Here is a 21,957-nt window from a genome sequence, read left to right on the forward strand (position 1 = left end):
GTATATATCAGGATCTGGATATTATTTTTGGTTTTTTGTTTTAGAGGCGCGGATCTAAAGGAAAAAATTAATTTGGAGCCAGATCTAGACCCTGGAGGGCAAGATCTGGCCTCAATACCATTTTGCAAGGACAAATTATTCAAAATTATTTTAGGTCCGAGGGTTTCAAATTCAGATCTGAGGTTTTTTTGAGAATAAATTTTAAAGCATAAGTATATCAGTTTAAATAAAAAAATTGGTAAATTTTTTTTAGGTTCTTGGGCTACCATTCGCTACTTTGAAGTCCTTTCAAATTTCGCTGCCTTTCCCTTCCGTTTTTCTTTCTCTACTCCCTCAAATCGCAATTCTTTTTTTGCTGCCCACATTTTCTGCTTCTTTTCTCTATGTTTCCCCTCTTCTCTGTGTCCCTGCCAGCTGCCCGAGCTCCCTTATCCTCGCTGCACCTCCTTGGCTCCTCTCTGTGTCTTTCTCTCTATCCGCAGCCCTGTCTTCTCTTCTGCGTTTTCCTCCCTCTACCAGAGGCCTAGCTCTCTCTCTTTTCTGCAACGCCTTCTCCCTCACTCTTCCTGTTCGCATTTCCTTTCTCCCTCATCTTTTTCCTCACCTCTTCATGCCACCTTTTCTCCTTGTTGATCCGCGTATTGTCCTCCCTTGCTTTCTGTTGTGTCTTCCCTTGTTTCTCGAACTCTTCATGATTTCAATCAGCGCAATTGGCTCTACCTTGCTGCTATGTCCATTGGACTCTATGTCTTCATTCCCCATGCTAATATTCATGCCCCTCATTACTCCTTCATTATTGTGAGTTTCCTAATCATCTTCCATTCTTCTTGTCCTCATTTTTCTACAACATGTGCAGAATAAACAAAGAAAAAAAAAAAAAAACTTCTATTAAGTAATTTAACAAATCTATAATAACATATTTTTCCATCTTTTAAAGTCATTATGAGCCTTCTTTTGATTTTCTAACACTTTCTAATACCCAATTCAAGATTGTAGGTGGATGGCTACATTATGCTCTTCAATAGCTTTCTAGTGACTATCCATATGCCCAATCTCAAAATTTGGGTTGAAAGTTATGCCCTTTTGAAGTTTGGCCATTCTTACCAATTTGCCCATGTAATGCTATGACTATATTTTTAATGATTTCTTAAAGGTTTGGATGCTCGGATCTCAATTCTAGTTCCATGGTTGGATTCCTCTCTCTTAGCTTTCCATTGATTGCTCTTGTGCTCCATTCTAAGCTCTGAGCAAGTAGAAGGGCCTCTTAGAAGTGAAATGACACCTTATTTTTTCCTTCTACATATTTCAAGTGTATCTTTCTCATACTAACTCCATTTTACAATTGCAGTGTCTCATTGGAAAGCTACCTCTAAGATCTTTCATTTGAGATACAAATCCCATGTATTGAAATTCAACATCGAAAAACAATGTTTAGGCCCTCAAAAATGTCTTTGAAGTTTATGACCCGAAAAATAGAGGAAAAATTATATAATTTTGACTAATGTGGCCTAAAGATGTCACACTGATGTGGCTCCTAAGTCCATGTGGCACCCTAAGGTGGTACCATGTCACCATCTCCACCAATTGGTTGCGCCTCATCATGCTCTGGCCACTTGCTCCTCCTTTTCTCCTTATACATCTTGGTTCCCACCTACGTAGATGCGAAAGCCTTAACACGATACCAAGGTTTGTACTTTCCAAATCCAACAAGAGCTTTGTAATGCAGGTGTGAAGAAAACATCCTGCATAGTTTACCTTTGCATTGTCCAAACCTCTGCATGATTCAAACCTTTGCATGGTCCAAACCTCTGCATGGTCCAATCCTCGACATAGTCCAAACCTTCACATACATTGGTTTTGGACTTAGTCGATTTTCCAACACTTCTTTGATTCTAAGCAGGTGTAGAGAAAACATCTTGCATAACTATCTTCAATATGATCCAATCCTCCACATACATGAGTTTTAGACTGAGTTAATTTTCCAACAATGCTTTAATTCTATGTGAATGTGGAGAAAGCATCCTGCATTGCTTACCTCAACATGCTCCAATCTTCCCCAGTCCAAACCTTCACAAACATGAGTTTTCAACTTAGTTGATTTTTCAACATTACTTTGATTCTATGCAAATATCGAGAAAACATCCTACATACCTTACCTCTGTATGGTTCAATCCTCCACATAGTCCAAACCTCCACAGACATGAGTTTTGAACTTAGTTGATTTTCCAACACTACTATGATTCTATACAGATGCGGAGAACACATCCTACATAGCTTAACTCTACATGGTTTATACTTTAAACCTCTGCATGGTTCAAACCCCCACATGGTCCAATCCTTCGAATAGCTTTCCTCTGCATCCCACATGTCGCACTTTTGCGACTTTGGGACTTTGGTGATTTCTCATCGGCCTTTGCTACTAATGTGAAGAATAGCTTAATAGCACTAAAACCCACCTTTTGCATGATCTCTACCTCTGCCACATGGCCCTACCACCTGCCCCAGTCGCACTATCACATCACCTAACACGTCATTCACGTGGTTTCCACATCACCCAACCACGTCACCATGTATGGAAATTTTCAAAATTTTGTTTAATAATACAAAAATTTCCCAAGTTCCAAGTTCCTCCCATTTTCAAAATTGACACATGGGTAGTAGCCATAAAACTCTACAACTGAGCTCGCTCTAGTCCAATTTGACCCTGTGAGCTCCAAGCTCACCCTTTGTACTTGTTGCCGCAAAATCCAATAGGCCCAATGCAAAGCTTCATCGCGAGAGGGGCCAGACCTTATGGCGACAAAGAGGAAGGGTTGTCATTGTCACCACAACAACCTTCCTCCCTCTCTTTAGTGGGATTTGAACCACAAGGTAAGCTTCCCTAAATCACCTATAATGATACTTTAATACTAGGGCTCAAGGTGATAAAAGTCTAAAGATGGATTGAATTCTTGGCAGGGCCAAAACTGACCTAGGTCTTCTATGCTAAGTTTCAAATACTCTAAGCCTAGGCCACTGGATGGGTTGCTATAAGTTAGGGTTTGAATGATCTTCATTAATATGGCATTCAATGTCGTATAGCAGCCTTAGGAAAGGCCTTAAAATTATATTCAACAAGAATGGGACAAGGCCTTCAAATAGAGGCTAGGGTTAGGCTAGTGTAGATTGTATTTGGTTGTTAGATATGCATAAACACAAATAATAGGGATGACATTAGCCTTATTAAGATTGTTTAGACCATACCCTATATGCTAGATTTTGTTAGAAAAAAATTTATAGAGGCTAATCATGTATTATGAGTCACCCACATGCAATTAAAATGACCCTTTTATGCATAAATCAAACCTAAAAACCTAGCAGTTGCCCTAGCCATCTAGGAGAGGGAAAAGAAGAACAAAATTTATGAAGTTTTATGGTGATCAACACAGTCTTCAACTAGCGCCTTATCCTAGTAGAGTTTAATGGAGTCTTTATGGCACAATTTTAAAAGAAGGATATTGAAGGAGTAAGGGGTCACTTTTAATACCCTAGCTATTGCTCTTGTGAGGGAAGAAATTAAGTATAGGGTCTACACATAAAGAGTTTCCCTATCAGCCTTTAAGAGGACAATTTCACATGAAATATTGAAGCAAAATTTCAGCAATGATAAAGCATTTAGTCATGGAACAATTGAAACCCTACTTTAAACATTAAAGCATGCAAAATATCAATAATAGACAATAAACTTACAACAATCCTCCACAAAGGCACTTCTTTCAATCCCAGAACAATGTCTCCAAGCAAAAATCGCATCCTTTAGCAAGTCACATCCATAAATATCACACCTTTCCCAATTAAGCAAAGAAAGGCTAGCTCACATTCTCTTAGAGACGAATAGAATACAATGTGTGATGATGAGAAATAGAAATTAAAGGAGGCTTTTTTTATATGAGACCTATCCCACTCATTTTTACAATAATTAGACTAATGAAGCCCTATTGACAAGTTTGCTTTAAGTGTTCCACAAGAAAAAGGCTACAAGCCAACCTCATAGCTCAAAAACATAATAGAAGAGCCATAAATACCCACATATATGGGAGAAAATGCTCCTCAAGCATGATGTCATCCTCCAAATGAGCTCTATAGCCACCAAAAGGTGCGATATGAGCTATGAGTGCTCATATTCCAAGATGCATCTCAGGGATCACGCATAGGCCTCCAAAGTGACTCTATGCCAACATGTCATGCCCATGGTGCCCTACTTCACCCTCAAAGGAAAAAGAGGGGTGACATGGCACCTTATAACTCAAGTGTTGGTGCTCCAAAGTGATGTGCAAGCCCTCTATTGCTGCAAAATCTAGCAAGCCTTGAAGGGGGGTACCCTACAAGGCTATTACTAGACCTAGAGACAACAATGTGTTGAATTTTCCAAGTTTCCTAGACTTCGTAATGACTTCCAATAATTTCATCATTTAAATTATCTTGCATCACATTCATTATTAAGTAATTACACAGAAAATATTCAACAATAAAACAATTATGCCAGTAGGAAAATGAAGAGACACTCAAACAAAAGAGACACATAAGTTACCCTAGGAAAACCCCAAACCAGGGGAAAAACCCAACAACCTTTTCTTAGAGAAATTTGTCCATTCAACAAGAGATACAATCTAAAATTTCAAGTCAAACTAGGTCAAACTAACCTCAGAATTTAACACAGACCAAAGCTAGTCAAACTACCCATAAGCCAAGTCATCTTGATGCTTAAGATAATTCAGTCTGCCTCAGAGTATACCACAGAGAATTTATCTACCCATAAGTTCGATCTGCAACAAATAATAAATTCATAAAACCAAAAGAAGAGTGATATGGATTTCGAATTGTACCTCAAATGATCCATATTTTATCTCGTAAGTGATATGAATACTTGTCCAAATGAGGAGAATGAATGGCCCTATTTATAGTGATCAATAAAGCCCTAAGAGGTGTGACTTTTGGGCTGAGCCTACATGCGCTAAAGGAGGAACCAACCTTTCATATTGGGAGGCAAAAATTACAATTTAAAAATTCAAAATTTATTTTATTTTTAATTTTGGAGGGCTAATACAAATTATCAAGACCAACCAAAGCTACAAAAATCCAACACAGTGGAGTAGTGGCCACTAACACCACAACCAAACCCCCCTGCTCTTTACAAATTTTCACCAATGGGTTGTATGTGTATAGTCACCTAATAGGTAATCTAGGATTAAGGTATGAGGTGACCTAAGGGCTTCCAAGGAAAAGACACAACTTAAGTACAAGGCTCCAAAGAGTAAGGGTAATTCGCTTTACTTGGAGAAGCCAATTTCAGGCATACAAGACCTAAGGTTTGATTAGTAGGTTGAGAGTTGGGATGGCTTAAGGTCAAGGTCAAGGTGAGGAGAAAGGGTTTCCAACAATGGTTTTCAACAAGGCAAAGGCACATGAAGCCCTAAAATAAGCCGCTAAGTTGAAGCAACACCAAACTAGGGTTTACCCTAGGGCAAACAACTAGGGCAAGAAAGTTTATGGATAAAATTGGAGTGAATGCCTACCAAGAGGGTTGATTTTGAGGAAACCAACTATACCCTTAGCATTTAGACTCTCCAATCCCGAAAATCCTCCTTGCATAGAAATTCACACTAAGCCCTAGCTTGGACGCTTGGCCTTAAAGCGGTCAAATTAGGTCAAGAGAAGGAAGAGAAAAGTTTATGGATGAAGAATGGATTTGATCACCAAAAAAGAAGGTCAGTGCCTTGTTCCTTGGGAGCATGGTGTCTATGAGTTGATAGGCTAGCTAAAAGTTGTTGAGGAGGAAGGATAGTCGATGCACTAACACCAAAAACCCTACGATTACCTATGTAATGGATCAAGAAATTTTATGGGAGAGTTAATCAAAGTTCACCACTAGGATTATCATTCACATGTTATTCATGAGTAATGGATCCAATAATGATATCTAGACTCTATCTAAGAGATCTTCAATAAGTTAGAGCACAATAGAAACCATAGATTCAATATATTCCATACATTAGACATAAAGAATTTTCATGTTTAAGTGTTGTCATGGGCAATGAAGCAGCGATTGGGTTCTTTTAGTGGTCTCAAAGATTATCCAATAAAATGCTCACTTACAAGATAACATGCATGAAAATCATCCATTGATCCAAGACAATAGCTCCAAACACAAGCAAATAGCTCCAAACGTTAAAATGCATTAATAGATCCAATATTCGCCACAAGACAAGAAGGTTGAAATTCACAAGAGGCCAAAATTCCCAAGTGTGTGATGATCCTAATCCACTAATTCATCTCCTCCATTTATATGAGTACTAATGTTGTTTCAAGCCTAAAATCCCCTAAAACAATAGAATGTGCCAAAATGACAAGTTAGGTCACAAGCTAACTTACTAGCTTAGACAAAACCATCAAACTTTGCCCACACATGTGAGCCTCAGGATTGAAATAGTTGATGTCATGCATGCAAGGAGCTCTCCAAGACTTAAATTGAGGGCCAAAGGTGACATGAGTGGTGTAGAAGCCCTCTAAAATCATGGTGTGAAGGTTGGCCTTCACATTTCTGTCAAATCTCTCCGTGGGCCCCAAATTTCATCTTAGGGGTTAGAATGTGGTCTCCTGGATCTCCAACAATGCAAAGTGCCCATCTTTGCTTCAACGTTAAGGGCTTTTCAAGTGCTACAAGCCCTCCCATGTCTTAGAAGGTGGGACCATCCTTGTATGGGCTCTAGATCAACTGCCATATCTCTAGAGTGCTAAGGTCGACCATGGGCTCTAGATCAACTGCCATATCTCTAGAGTGCTAAGGTTGACCATGGGCATGTTGGGTCCAGTGTATGACATCCTAAAGAATCGTCAAATAGTGTGCAAAGTAGAAGAACGTCCTAGTGTCCAAAGGTGCAAATGTCATGCTGCTACTGCCCAAAGACCCAAGGCTCTCAATGCTCCACCTATGAGTGTCAATATGCTCCTCTGGAGGCCTGGGCTCCAGTTAAGTTACCTAGGTCATAGTTGTGGAACCACCTAACAATCACATCATAAACACCAGCAAGCAACAAATCATTAGGTACAATAATCATTTATGCATCTAACGGGACCAAGCTTGAAAGTAATGGGTTATTTAACACATCAAACAAGACTTCCTTTCCAAAATTAAGGCTTTGGACTCATAATGGTGTTACCTCTCTAGATAGGAGTGGCTAAAGGACAACCCTATTAGGTGCTTCCAACCCCCGTGGGGAAGTGACATTTCTACTATCCACCCTTCAATCAATAGGTGGTAGATGCGGACAATGATGGTAAAGAAGGGGAGAAGACTTCATGGCCAAGTACCATGGTCAAAGGGACCAACATGATGGGGATCCACATCCTGAGTGTATAAATGTGAGGAGGGAACAGTCGTGGATGCATGAGTTACCAAGCTGACCTTTGTTTTTCCACCCCTCTTGTGCGCCCTTTACTTTTTCTTGATTTTTCTTTGAATTTTCAATTACTACTTGTAGCTCAAAGGGTTAGAGATTGCTTTGTATGATGTATAGCAATTGTATTACCCCTTAATGATGAGGCAGTTCATTGCCCATCAGGGTTGGGACATGCAAGGGTTCCTTTCATGATGTATAGGAGCAATATGGTGCTCAAGAACCAGGTGATGGCCATAAGGGGTGAGGTAGAGCTCATGCTAGGCTTTTGCCCACGTGCTAATGTGTATGTACTATGTCCCAATGATCTTTTGCATTTTAATATTCCTTTGATTTTTTCGTTTGTGGCCTTTACATGCTCTTTTTGTTGCTTTTAGTTGCATCACCCTCCCATGGCTAAGTTTTGGGCCTTACCCAAGTATGAGGATGTATGGGTGCCAAATCCCAAAGAACCAATGGTCAGTTGAACCCAAAGAATGGAGGTGGAATATAGGGCTTGTAATGTAAGATGGAAAGTGGTAAGTATGGAATCAAGATAGATGGAACACGTTATCTCAATCAGGGCTTCCCAAGTAGTGCCCCTCCTATACCCATTGGGCCATTAAGGAAGATCCCACTGGACTAGGATCAAAGATTAACCCCCCCCCCATTTAAGGTCAAAACCCCTCCTTCTTCCAGGTCACCCCATAATCCATGCCAAAAGCCCAAAGTACAAACAAGCATAAGCACTTGATTGCAAAATGAATAAAGTACCTTTTGATCGGAAGCCCACCTTTGTTCATGTGCTCCTGCGAGACGGATAAAAAGACATATCATTGATGCAGGTGGCAGAGATATGAATGGCACATCGTCTTCGACTAGTTGTGGTAAGGGCTGCCAGTTAGCCCACTGGAAGGGATGGTGGGAGAAAAAATTTCACCTATACCCATTTTGGTGGGTAATACCCTCCCTTGTCATCTTAAGGATGACCATCATCGTCCGGGCTCTGAAACAAGTGGCGACCATCAAATAATGTTAAGGCCAACCTAGGGGCATCTTGGGTCCACTAGGCACATTCTATATCTCCAACACCAAGCTCCATGGGCTCAGAATTTCAGCATTTGGGGGTTCCTCCAAGTGTCAAGCATCATATGGGGTCATCAAGTAGCCCAATGGTTTGCTCTGGAAAGGCAAAACTGCATCATCAAGGTCAATCTCTCTCTTTGCAATGGATAGTACAGCGTTTGCTACTATGCTAAGAAGGTGGGGTAATCACCTCAAGAAGCCTTTGCTATTGTGATGAGAACAACATGACAAAACCCTCTCAAGATCAAGTGAAAATCAACAATCATTAGGTACCAAAAACCATTGATGCATCATAGTGGACCATACTTAATGTTAGGGGTGCGGTAATACTTCACACAAAGATCACCTTCAAATATCTAACTAGACCAAGTCTCATATATGTTCCCTCCTTATCTTAGGGATGGTTAGATGGATAAACCTACCCCCATGGGGAAGTGACAAGTCCCGAGTTAGCCCATCAATGAATAGGTGCATGTGAAGATTGTGGCAACAGAGTGGGCATGACTTTAGGGCAAGATGACATAGCCAAGTGACTAGCTAATGGTGGTCCAGCATCCTGAGTGTAAAAATGTGAGGGAGTAATTGTGGAGGCATGAGTTGCCCCTTTCCTCAGCCCACTTTTTCCACCCCTTCGATGCACCTTTTACTTCCTTAGGACAACGATTTGGGTGCGCATAGCTCAAGAGCCCAACATTGCTTTTTGAGATTTAGTGTTTAATACCCTTTAACAATGAGGCGGATTCTCTTTCATCAAGGTTGGGCTTGGGGCAATACAAGGGTTCCTTTTTATAGATGGAGTATCATGTGCTCGAATAACCGGGTGATGGCTAATGAGGGGGGGTAGAGCTCATGCTAGGACTTTGCAAGTTTGCCCACATGCTAATCAAATGTCCCAACCATATTTTGCATTTTATCTTTTTCCTTCATTGTGGCTTTCTTTTGCTTTTAACTTTCTTTTAGTTGGATCAACCTCCAGGGCAAAGTTTTTCCACCCAGACTCAAGGATGAGGATGAGAGGGTGCCAATCCCCATGACTAATGACCACTAACCCAAAGAATGGAGATGGAATAATGGGAAAAATGGAAAATGGTAAGTATGGGATATCATGGACATGCTACTTCAATTAGAGCCTCCCCAGTAGTGTCCTCCCTAAAACCCTAATGTCTCAAAGGAGTTTCCATTGGACTAGAGTCAAAAACTAACCTCCCAGGGGAAGAGAGAAAACAAGAATACAGTCAAAGATCAATCAATCATCCAGATCACCCCTTCATTGATATTAGTATGCCCAAAACACAAAGTGAAAGCACATGATTACAAAATGGTTAAGGTACCTATTGATGGATGAACTGCCTTTCTTCTAGAAGGAATGTTGAATGGGAGAAAGAAATTTGACCAAAGCAAGAAGTGGAGGATTTATGGCACCATGTCATGTGCTCATCAATAGGGTTGTTCGCTTGCTGGATGTTTAAGGAGGCAAAAAGTTTTCTCCTAGAGGTTACTCAGTGTTTGGTGGGTAACAGTACTAAGAATTAAATCTTTACAATGCTCCTTGAACACCAATTTAGGTAATTTCAACCCTTCAAGTACTCAATCTCCTTACATTTCAACCATTATAGGTGAGAATTGGCCCAAATTAAAGACTAAAATTGGAGCTTCTGCACCAAAGCCCAGTGTCTCAATTTTCCATGAGATTGCCTCCAGTTTGATTGGCCAATTTCTATCAATCAAATTGCAAGTGTCCTTTGCAAAAATTTCCCTCTATTTTAGCATGCTAGCTTGGCCCACATAGGCTCGGTGTTGTAGCTTGCTCTAATATTGCTTTGTAACAAACACATCCCAATAGTTAAGCTACATTACTGCTCTACACAACCCAATTACAAAATTTCTCTTCATCCAGAATCAATTAAGCTCTTATACCACTCTGTAACCAACCACAGCCACCCCCAGGCCAAGCTACGCTTCTGAAATCCAACTCTGAATACATAAATTAGAATTCTTTCATGTAACCTAAGTTTTAATTTCCATAAATATAATTATGATCAATGATGCCATTTCATGATTATACCCTGCATATGCACCGTAATGTAGGCCTACCAAGATACACTACCATGCATAATTAGAGCATAATTATCTTAGATAAATAACACTACATACACATTATAATAACAACAACAATTTACATAGGAATTTCACATAAATGACCACATTTAAGCATACATAAGAGAAGACACTTATCTTTAAGAAAAACAACAATTGGTTGTGAACTAAGGACATTCCTCCCGGCCTTAAGCATTGTTGTTCCATGTCTCTCAACAACGGGCCACTCCCGAGATGGGGCTATAACACCACAAGGGCTAACAAGAGTACTCTAACTCTCAATCCATTACTTTCTGGTACATAATTACCCTCTCGATCAAATTACCATCCTAATCACCAACTCTCTTTTCCTCCTCAACCCACACAACTAAAGAGGGGATCCCTCTTCTTTGCCACTATAGCCCCTCGTGTTAATTCCCTCTTCCAGGGCTCCAATGCAGTGTGGCTAGGAAAATCTCAATATTGGGACACCATGGATGCTACTACGGATGATACACTAGTTTCACATACAGTTCAGTTTCTTACCATGTTTAGGATCCCTCTTCTTTGCCACTATAGCCCCTCGTGTTAATTCCCTCTTCCACGGCTCCAATGCAGTGTGGCTAGGAAAATCTCAATATTGGGACACCATGGATGCTACTATGGATGATACACTAGTTTCACATACAATTTAGTTTCTTACCATGTTTATCTTACTCAACCTAGATAGCCATACAACTTTGGTAGCCTTCCATGGAAGAATGTTATGGATGGAATGGATGGGATAGTGAATGGATGCCTAACTCTCTTTTCCCCAAGCTAAGATCTCCACATGCATGTACCTTGCGACTTTGCACAAGAGAAGTCTTTTCCCAAATACTTGGCATAATTCCCACAAAGTTGTTCTTTCTCTAAGGTATTTTAGGATAATAAAAAAAATATTATTTTATCTCTTGACTTTGGCTTTGGCACCATTAACCCCCTCTTGTACCCCTCTTGTACCTTTCTTATGGAATCATGGCCCCCCATACTCTTTTCGTCCATTTTGTCACACAACCAGCGATGCTAGTCTATTATTTTTATGTGTATACATTATTTACAATGCAAAGCTTTGGCCCTTAGCCATATGATCTAACTCACCAACCTATATAGAGTTATGTACAATTATGTTAAAAAATTAGGGGTTTTAAATATGGACCATATTACCCAACCACATGGGTAACCCCTAGGAGAAAATTTTCTCCGATTTGATTACCTGCCAACCAGTAGCCCTATCAATGATCCACAGATAGCTATGCCTCAAAACTCTCCACATAACTCACCAACCTATATAGAGTTGCGTACAATTATGTTAAAAAAAATAGGGGTTTTAAATATGGACCATATTACCCACCCACATGGGTAACCCCTAGGAGAAAATTTTCTCCGATTTGATTACCTACCAACCAGGAGCACTATCAATGATCCACAGATAGCTATGCCTCAGAACTCTCCACATATGTCCAGTCAGTGCTTTCTTTCCCACCTAGCATACTTCTTGAAAAAAAGTGTGTCATTTATTACAAGGTACACTAACCAATGACCATTTATGTAATCTTGTGTTTTCATTTAATGTTAAGGGCATTCTAATATTAATCACAGGTTTGGCTAGATGATTGACCACTTTTGATTGTATTCTTGTTCCCACACTTCCCCTGGGAAGTTATCCCTTGCCCCTAGTCCAGTGTGACCTTCCATAAGGCCTTTTCTTTCCACTGTTCTGGAAGGGCACTAATTGATATAGTGTCCCCAAGGTAATCCATACTTATCACTTTACATCAATCCTTTGTATACACCTCCATTCTTTGTGTTGATTGTCATTTGTCACCAGTACTAGCACCCTCCATCTTCATCTTTAAGTAAGGACTCGAAAACTTTTCCCTTAAGAGGTTGATGCATCTAAAAAAAAAGATAAAAGCAGAGATATCCACAAATGAAAGAAAATGCAAAATGCAAATGATCGTTGGGGCAATCAAAGTGCATGGACAAAATCCTAGCCTGAGCTCCACCCCCCTCATTAGCCGTCAGCCAGTTCCTAGCATATCATGTTTTATCTAAAAAAGGAACTTATGAATGTCCCAACCCTAATGGGTAATAAATCGCTACATCTTTAACGACTATTGGAAAGCATAAAGCAAGTTGGTTATCTAAGCTATACAACAAAGAAAAATGCACACCAAAGAAGTGGTTGAATAGACTCAAGCCCCCACGATATCTCCCTCTTCACATCATTACGCTCAAGATGTTGGACCTCATTCAGCGAGTACGAAGGCAATGGCATCTTCCTCGAAGTCTTTCCCATTGCATGTCCACCTTTATCACATGCACCTATGGATCAATGTGTCTTCCTAGGAACTATCCTTCCCCTTCAAGTTGGAAGTACCTAATAGGACTATTGAATGGCCATCCCAAACATAGGTGTGGTAACTTGCTTACAATTTATCCACTAGAAAGACATTTGAAGGCAAGTCTCGTGTGAAGTATTTTCATGCCCCTAGCATTAAATATGGTTCATTGTGATACTTTTATGGTTTCTTAAACTAATGATGTTGATCTCACTTGATCTTATGGGTATGTCAAGTGTGGTTTCTCCCAAATGCCTTAGATATCTACAACATATTAGAGATGATGTCTAGCCCAGTCAAGAGAGCACTTATGACTTTACAACCACAATGTTGCCCCTACAAAGATGAGTGTTGGTTATCGAGCAACCCTCACATGGATGTATGACTTCTTCTACACCTCTAGATACTAAAATGCTAAGAACAAAGGCCATGACATTGCCAAGATTGGTGATGTTCCCCAAAGGCCCGAAGACACCCCCAAGCTAGCCTTGCACCTTCTTAATGGCCATTGCCTTGTTCCGAAGTGCAGATGAGGATGACGATGACTTGAGATGCTTTGGGAGGGTTGGTGCACTCCTTCTTGATGATGGCATCATGCCCTAGGTTTGCAACATCAACCTTGCAAACCCTAGAGTGATGACATGTGGCCTCCTGATGATGATGTATGGCTTGAGGAGTTGCGGCTTGATGATGCACCCTTTCATGTTGATGAGATTACTTGGACTGAGGAGCTCTCTTGGATCATTGGTAGCACCTTGCTTAATTAAGACCCTCACCTTGTGAGGATGACGTCTTGTTCAAGAGCTCCCACACATGAGGAGTGAATGAGGCGATTTTGTTATGTTTTATCATTTTGAGAGTTATCTTATGGGTTAGCTTGTGACCTTTTTGAACTTGTGAACACTTACATTCATGTTTTACGACTTTTAATTGTCAATTAAGGTAATCTGGCTTCGTTACTCTCCTGTAAATAAAGGGGAATTGAATTACTTGGATCATTGTCACACACACTCAATTCTTTCTCTTGCAAAGAGTTTGCCCTAGTTCCCTCTCTTTCACCTGGATGTAATGGCTAAATAGGCTATGCAAATTGTTTTTAGGAGGACATGTTTTGCATGGAGAGACTTTCTATGGAATGATGAAGTGATGCTTGCTTGAATGAACTTTTCTTCCATTTTGCATTATTTATTGAAATTAGGTTTATATTGTGCCATGTAAAAAAAATTGCAATATCATTTATGAACTCTTGTTTCTTATTCTGCAAAATTTGTCATCAAGTATCCATTAAAAAACCAAATTGCATCCTTTGGCCTTAAATCTCCTAAAATAGAAGGCTGCTAGGGTTTGGAAGTGAAGAGAACGCTCTCTCCTTCATCTCTATCCAAAATTCTAACTTTTTAACCTCGTCCTATTGACTCCATTGCCCACATGATTGAAGACACTAGTCATTGTGTGTCAATCAACTCAATTTTTCCACTTTACTTTATTTTATGGTAAACTAGGATTAGCGCTCAGTTAAATCTACATTTTACAGCCAAATTGCACTTATATGTTATTGACCCAATGCTTGTTGTTGCATATTTTAATGTTAAAAGGGCAAGATCTATCTTTTCGGGCATTTTTTCATCCCCATTTTTAGGGTTGACGTGTATCTTTTATTTGTTGTTTTCTGCATTTTTCAACAATAAAAAACATATTGTTGACCTATGCCTTGTTTACCGCCTTTGATAACTTGAATTCCCTTGTTGACCATACCCTTAAAAGGTTATTTCTATTGGTGTTGTAAAGTTTTGCATGATGTAACATTGCATTATTTTGAAACCCTTGCTTATAACAATCCATAACTTGATGGTGGTTAGTGGGAAGGCTAACTTGAAAATCCATAGAAATCATCTTAGCCTCCTAGGCTTTGCCAGTAGTCTCCCCCAATCCATCATCTCTTTTTCACCCGAAGCCTCTATTTATTGAAGATCTTTTTAGGGATTTGCATGCTCCTTGGAGAGCCATTTGGCTTAGAGTTCCTTAGTCATCTAACCTCTAAGTTTTGTTGGGCAAGCCTCCCTTGTGAGGATAATATCCAACCACAAATTAGCAAGGGATAAACCACTGAAGTAACAGTGGTGGTGGATCCCATTGTTGCCCTAGACCTAGAGTGCCTAGTGAGGCTTCGCAATAGGCTGCTAGATTTTGCAGCAATAGGCTACAAAGCAATGTTTTTAGCAAAACAAAGGGATTTTCTATGCTGGCAACCAACATAGAAACAACCGGGTCCTGAAAAGGTTAAGCTATTCTTCCGACTGGCTCCAAGCAACAAAGGCTCTACTTGGGATATATTACAAAAGAAGAACATTGTTTGGTTTAGGATTATGTTTATTATGCAAATCAAATGAAGTGACACTCCAACACATTCTCATGGATTGTTCCTTTACTCAAGTGGTTTGGAAGGAGCTCCTTTCTTTGACTTGTAATGTTGGTTCCTAGAATGGAACTTCTTTAGAGGAGATCTATAAAAATTGGGAGAGGACAAGACTAATTATAACTATATATAGATCACTCCCTTGTTGTCTCTTGAACTTTATGGCTCACTACGAATAATACGTTGTTTGAAAACTTGGCCGTTTTACCTTTCAAGTGTTCCTTCAAGCTAGGCACTGCTTTGAAGGGTATCAGCAGAAAGCACCTAGGAAAATTGGAAGGCCAGATATAGACCAATCCAAAGCCTGTGATTTCTTCGATGGAGGAAGAGAAGGGAACCCTAGTCCCAATGGAATTGGAGGCATTACATTTCTTTCCTCCTCTCATATTTTCTCCTTCAAAGACCGTATAGAAGTGGGAAGCAATAAAACGACTAAGCTTGATGCAATAAAACGACTAAGCTTGATGCAATAAAACTCCCACTCAAACTTGCCCTCAACAAGAATGTAGGTGATTTATAGGGTTGTGGGGACTCAATGTTTGTTATAAACTGGCCCAAATCTAATCTCAAGACCCCTTGTCAAATCCACTTCATTATTGTTATCGTATTTTTGCTAAAGCTTTTATTTTTATTTTTTTTACTTCACATAATTGCTAAGAACCTAAGTTTAAACTACATCAACATCATCTGCTATTAAATTCAGTTGTAAGTAACATGTATACATGCTTTGTCAAGTGAGGTACCCCCAGGGACTATAAGTTTTTGAAACTGTTATGAAGTGCTCTGGCACAAACTGAATGTAACTATATCTTTCCCATAAATATAAGTTATGATTCTTTCTTTCAAACAAGAGGTTTGCTCCCCAACAAGGAGAAATTGTGACTGCACTTACCAATAGAACCAATCCCATCAATTTCATCCAGACATAACCTGATTAACTTGATGATGTTTTAGAAACATCAGGACAAAGTTGCATCTGAGAATTTTGTAGCTTATTTGGAAATAAGAATGATGATTCAAAAGCTCGTGACTTAAGCTAATACCAAGAACATAACACCAAGCATCTGAGGGTAGCTTCTTTGGAAGTAAGATTGTTGACTCAAGAGCTCATGACTTGAACTGATGGTAAGAAGCATAACACGGGCATGTGAAAATGAATTAAAATCATAGTACAAGCCATCAAATGCAGAATATCTAAATTTGGTTGACGAACTTCTGCTCAAACCAAAAGACCCGTGGGGGGCCAATAACAGAACTTCTAATGTAAGAATCAATTAAATATACTGGGCATTTATAAATAACAGCTCTTGCAGGAATCTATATCAATCTTTAAAAGACAACTAAAATGTAGGATAACAATAGCTTTAGATAACCTGAAAATTGAAGCAGGACGATGGAAACAAATGGAGAGAGAAATGCAAATGTTTCCCAAGTCCTATGTGATGAACAAGCAATCGAAGATAGAATCCATGTGCTGTAAAATTGCCACAGATCTGTCCACAAGGACTTCGATGGTAAAGTGGGGCTGATGTTAATCTTCCCACTGAGGTTCAAATACCCTCAGAAACATGTCGTGCCCCATGAACCATCTCACCTGAGCAGCATGGTTTTCATGAACTTGGGACCAGGTGCGAGACCTAGGAAAATTTGACAACATACATACCCCCCATGTTAAAGAATGAAACATTGCAGCAACCACAAAAGACAAACAGAAGAAAATATACAAATAGATATTGTAGCATGTTGCCTTTATTATTCATATTACATACACACAAACACATATACAACTAAGGGATAGCTGATATGTTCAGCTTCCAACAGAGTATGAACTACCACATTATATTTACAAACCACATAAAATAAATCTTGCAGCTAGTTAAATGTCTCACTGTAAATTTTTAACATTCACTCTACAGTTAATCATCCAACAAGCGAGAGCTCACTCGCAACTAAGTAACAAATTACTAGTGCATCTAAAGACCAGTGAGCAACATTGAACTGCATGCTCCTCCTCCTCTAGCCAGAACCCACACAAACACATATACAACTAAGGAAGAGCTAAAATGTTCAGCTTCCAACAGAGTATGAACTACCATATTTTATTTACAAACAAAATAAAATAAATCTAGCAGCAGCTAGTTGAATGTCTCACTGTAAATTTTTAACACTCACTCTACAGCTAATCATCCAACAAGTGAGAGCTCACTCACAACTAAGTACCAAACTACTAGTGCATCTAATCACACCATTGGGCAACATTGAACTGCATGCTCCTCCTCATCTAGCCAGAACCCAAAAAAGGTTCTCATTCTTGGAGGTAGACCATAGTCACCTTCCCAAATGTGGATCGCTCATTCCACTCACTTCTCCAAAATCAACTTGTCCCTTCCATATTTCAACAGCAACATTTTCTAAATACACTTTTGTTGTTCAACAAATGAATTATAAATATAAAACAGCCAAAAGAATGCACAACTCCTCTACAAGCATGTCACCATGCTTGAGCAACAACAACACATGCAGATTGTGCACCCAAATAGCACACAACAACATGCAGATCAGAAGATCCAAATCTTCCAAAATAGCACCAAAAGAAAGTACCTCATATGCACAAAAACAACAATACTTCAACAACACATGCCTCAATTCCCGCATAGGTTAAATCACTCATCAAAAAAACAAACCAAACCTGATAAACAAGACTCTCACAAGAATAAATCTACTCTCATCTACGAATCATTACAATCTAGAAAACTCCCATGAACATGAACCCCTTTCGTGAGAGAGTTCATAGCTGTACAAGCACTGATACCATGTTAAATAATGATAACCATTGCAGCAACGGCACAAGAGAGATGGAAGAAAAATATACAAATGACCTTCTCATCGCATTGTATTTATTATTCGGAATGCACACATATGTATACAACTAAGGGGTAGCTGAAAAGTTCAGCTTCCCACTGAAATATGAACCACCACATTTTTACAAACAAAATAAGATAATTCCGACAGCTGATTGGACATCCAGCTGTACATTTTTAACACCCCAGAGGTGGCATACTAGCTTAACGGTAGCTTCCATGAGTTGTAAAACGTATCTGCTTCATTGAAATATCCCGTGTTGGGAGATGCACGTGTTAAACAGAAGCACCTATCAAAGGAAAATGTCCCAAATATTACCAAATCAGACTTGAGCATTCAATGTATCAATTTCAGCCCAACGAGCCAAATACATTGCTGAATTTCCCAGCCATGAGTGTAGGAAGCTTTCTCAATTAGAGGTTAGAATATACATCAAAACCCCTTTCTAGCATAGGCAGAGAAGCAACAATTTAATGAACTTATAGATTTAAATGTAATTTGAGAGAGATATATTTTGTAGTTGTATTCGAGAGATATATAATATGTAGTTGTATTGGTATTTTGCATGTCTTATACATGCACTATAGAGCAGTATAAATCTTGATTCTTATGTACTCTGTTTCTAATATCATCCAGAAGATAACGTTTGAATCTTACGATGAATATAACAAAAGTTTCATTTCATTTATATGTACTTCTGATTAAGAAGAATACCCATATCTTTTGATGCAAAAGGACCTACGTCTTAAAAACATGACTCGAGTATATGAAATTACACAAATAAGCATATGATGGTGGGGAGCTGAAGAATCCTATCATTCTTTATGGAAAAACAATAAATTGCTTTGGGAAAAACGGAAATTAATATGGTAGCCACGACAGCAAACAGAATTGTAGTTGTGCACTTGCATTATGGCTTACTATTGGAAGACAATAATGCCTAATGCACCTTAAGAGTCCCAACATCTTATCAGATGACAACGAATAAAGATGTACTTAATGGACAGGAAGATTGCTGCAATTGGAGATTGGCATAGGAATAAAGTGTTCCCACAGTACAGCCTCTCATCAGTATTCATTCCTGGCAATTTAAGTATATTTCCCCCACCGTCAAACCATTTGACATTCAACTTAGACTGTTTATCCAAACAGACAAGAAATAATCCACGAGCCCTATCTCAACCACATCGAAAAAATAAAATCTTCATTCCACACTCTTTATCCCAGCTCCGGTGAAGAGAATGAAACACATTCCAAAATCTTATTGCCACGTTTTTAAGAAAACCACAAAAATTCCCTCAGCAATCCCATCCCAATTTCGGAAAGAAGCATGGAAAACATCCCTTGACAATCTTTTACAAACAGAGTTCAATACTATTTCAGCACCTCAGCACGCATGAAACAATACATAAAATTTTATAGCATGCAAGAAACCCCTTGTGAGAAAAAACATTCAACTGTCAATGGTCCATGGGTGCTTATCAGGTCAGGAAAGTGGGGCACTGCTATGGCCCCCACTAGAGTTCAGGACTCCCTAGGGACATGTCTGCCCATAGTAGACACACTTGTGACAGTGCTTGCAATTACAATTGGGGCTAAGTGCAAGCCCTACACCTACGTAACTTTGGCAGAATAGACAACCCCCCACTTTGAAACTTCTTAGCTGAAGGAGTCCAATTTGAGTATTGTAATCTGGCCTCGCTCACTATAAAACTCCCAGATGGAACAAGGGCACAGTTACATCATAATAAGAGAAAATTAACACCGGAAAAAAATTCCACAACCTATCTCAATATGTTAACGAAAAATCACATAATCCCAAAAAAGAATGAAAAACACCATTCAAAGGCACACTTCCACATCAATATAGAGAAAGCTACACAACTATAACAAACAGACAAAAAAAAAAAAACATTCATAAAAACTCCCAGATGGTGCAAGGGCACACTTCCACATCATGAGAAGAGAAAGCTACCAAAAAAGAAAAAACTTTCCACAACCATATCTCAATCTGTTAATCTCATATCTAAAAAGAGAATGAAAAACACCATTCGAAGGCACATTTCCACATCATGATAAGAGAAAGCTGGCCCAAAAAAAAATCTAAAAAATACCTTTCAACCACCCACCCTATCTTAACTCTGTTAACAAAAAATCACATAATTCCAAAGCAGAATGAAAAGTACCATTCAACAATCTTATTATCCTGGCTTCATAAATAAAAGAAACGCTATTGTACTTCAGCCAGGCATCCGCGCATGGATACAAAGATCTAACCTCCCTCATTAGTAACAGAAAAACATTCAGCAACCATATCTTGCCTCTGTCGACAAAAAGACACAAGCGAACGCCACACACATTGTCCTAAGAAATCAGAACTCCATGATGGGCAACACGTATCGATCACTGGGCTTCATGCGAAATACCCCTTTCAGGCAAAAGATCCCAATTTCAAAGTCCAATCAGCTAATCCTGCCTTGATACCATCCAGGACCAGGCAGAGGCAACAAACCCATAAAATCATGCCATGCAAATGACAGAACCCCAAGAAGCGCCTTGGCAGCACAACAACAAAGAAGCAAAAACAAAGAAAGATTTAGCGCAAGCGACAGTACCTTGTTAGTCTCGGAACGACAAACTACACCATGAAAGTGACGAGTGCAACACAGTCTTAGCTCCCTTAACCTGAAATGAAAACGAAAGCAAAAATTTCTTCTCAATTCTGCATTCCCAGTACGAAAGAATAAAAGATAAAACAATAAAAACTTTCAAAAGACCTCTCCCTATCTATCAATCAATCAAATTTAAGCTTCCATTTCATACATAGTCTGTCACTTTCTTCTGGAATGTAAGAACAGCTAACCAGAGATATACTCACTTGCTCAACTCCTCCTGCTCATTATTACCAATAAATTGACGTTTGGAAAAGCTTCTGTCAGAGAAAAACACAGAAAGCAGGCTTTGCTGTAATTAAAGGGAGGCGGGTTTTAATAACATCCACAGGCTTAAAAAGCTTACCCGACAAACGACCACAGGGATGGGCAGGGCAACCATTTCGGAGGCGTACGGGGCCCGACACAGCTCCGCCTCCTTTGTTTCTTCCCCTTTCTCGGCCCCCCTTCCTTTTTCCTTTTTTATAACACACATTAATGTTTCTGCCTGTCACTGCTTCATTCTACTGTTCTGTTCCGTTACGTATGAAGCGGACGTCAAAATATTTTATGGGGTGGAATTGAATATATATTTCCCCTGCCCCTTGTTTTTCTAAATCTCGATACAGTCCTCATTCCCATGTGTTTGTCGTTTTATGTAACGATGATTTCAGAATCACGCCGAATCCAGAACCAGAAAAATCTTTGCTCCCCTTAATGCAAACTCTCACCATCTCTGTAACCCTCCTCCCGTCTCGAGATAGAGAGAAAGGCAAGCCATTTCATCACATGCTGCTGCTTTAATATTTTTTAACGCCAACTTCATCAATATTGTAACTTTCTTGATCACGCATTCATTAAAATCTTAATTTAACCAAATTAAATATTTATCGAATTGCACTTGTGTATCAGGCATCCTTATTGGACATTCCATAATAATAATATCTATCTCATATTTTATTAAATATCAAAGGTCTTCGAAATCGTATTTTACTGAACCAAATTATTATATATATAAAGGCCTTCGAAATCGTATTTTACTAAAATATAATTATTATTATTTATTT

General features: G+C 39.2%; 1 protein-coding gene across 10 annotated transcripts in view; it reads right to left on the bottom strand.

The window, feature by feature from the left end:
- The window catches only part of LOC149153819 (uncharacterized), a 100,943-nt gene extending 79,267 nt beyond the window's left edge, over window positions 1-21,676 (bottom strand). For 2 of the 10 annotated variants that reach the window (XM_089439901.1, XM_089439895.1), the window contains exons 1-3: window positions 21,258-21,676; window positions 21,118-21,168; window positions 20,855-20,924 (exon numbers count right to left, since the gene is read on the bottom strand). The gene's annotated coding sequence lies outside the window, so the exon portion shown is untranslated. The other 8 variants (XM_089439900.1, XM_089439893.1, XM_089439902.1 and 5 more) reach the window with 7 other exon arrangements.
- Between the last annotated feature and the right edge of the window lie 281 nt (window positions 21,677-21,957).

The sequence above is a fragment of the Pinus tabuliformis genome, chromosome 9, assembly GCF_031772625.1.
Source record: "Pinus tabuliformis cultivar Carrire ecotype Pingquan chromosome 9, CPIR1, whole genome shotgun sequence".
In the NCBI taxonomy this organism is placed as follows: domain Eukaryota; kingdom Viridiplantae; phylum Streptophyta; class Pinopsida; order Pinales; family Pinaceae; genus Pinus; species Pinus tabuliformis.